Here is a 1,042-nt window from a genome sequence, read left to right as displayed (position 1 = left end):
GCAACTTTCTCTTTTTTCTGCAAACATAATGAGTCAGATAGTAGTATTGAGAGTGGCAGGGTAGGTTTTTTTGTGCCACACACCACTGTGTGGCACAAAGCCACACAGTGGTGTGTGTGTGCCAACCTCTGTGAGCCAGATGTTTTGGGTCATTGATGTAATGTGGAAACTTCTCACGGGCTCATGACCTTCGGACACTTCTAGTGGCTCACACCGTTGCCATGGAAACAAGCAACAACCCTCCCTAGTGGTGTAAACTGCTGCTCACATGTTGACAAGGTTTTGACATCTCCTAGGGACACAGATTCAAGATTCAGTAGGAGAGAGACAGAGAGGGAGAGAGAGAGAGAGAGAGAGAGAGAGAGAGAGAGAGAGAGAGAGAGAGAGAGAGAGAGAGAGAGAGAGAGAGAGAGAGAGAGAGAGAGGGGGGGAGAGAGAGAGAGAGAGAAAGAGGAGAGAGGAGACAGAGAGAGAGAGAGAGAGAGAGAGAGAGAGAGAGGGGGAGAGAGAGAGAGAGAGAGAGAGAGGAGAGAGAGAGAGAGAGAGAGAGAGAGAGGAGAAGAGAGAGAGAGGAGAGAGAGAGAGAGAGAGAGAGGGGGGGAGAGAGAGAGAGAGAGAAAGAGAGAGAGAGAGAGAGAGAGAGAGGAGAAAGAGAGAGAGAGAGAGAGAGGGGGGGGGAGAGAGAGAGAGAGAGAGAGAGAGAGAGAGAGAGAGAGAGAGAGAGAGAGAGAGAGAGAGAGAGGGAGGAGAGAGAGAGAGAGAGAGAGAGAGAGAGAGAGAGAGGAGAGAGAGAGAGAGAGAGAGAGAGAGAGAGAGAGACACACACACACACACACACACACACACAGAGGGAGAGAGGACAGAGAGAAGAGAGAGAGAGAGAGAGAGAGAGAGAGAGAGAGAGAGAGAGAGAGAGAGAGGAGAGAGAGAGAGAGAGAGAGAGAGAGCGAGAGAGAGAGAGAGAGAGTCTAAACACCAGTTCATGGGCTACCCCGCCCCTCCGGTAAAAGGCTAAAACCGGCTTCCTGTGTCTTTCTTTCCC

The sequence above is a fragment of the Gymnoscopelus braueri genome (assembly GCF_963280865.1).
Source record: "Gymnoscopelus braueri genome assembly, chromosome: 6".
In the NCBI taxonomy this organism is placed as follows: domain Eukaryota; kingdom Metazoa; phylum Chordata; class Actinopteri; order Myctophiformes; family Myctophidae; genus Gymnoscopelus; species Gymnoscopelus braueri.
The sequence above is the reverse complement of the archived record's forward strand: the minus strand, read 5'-3'. Positions refer to the sequence as shown.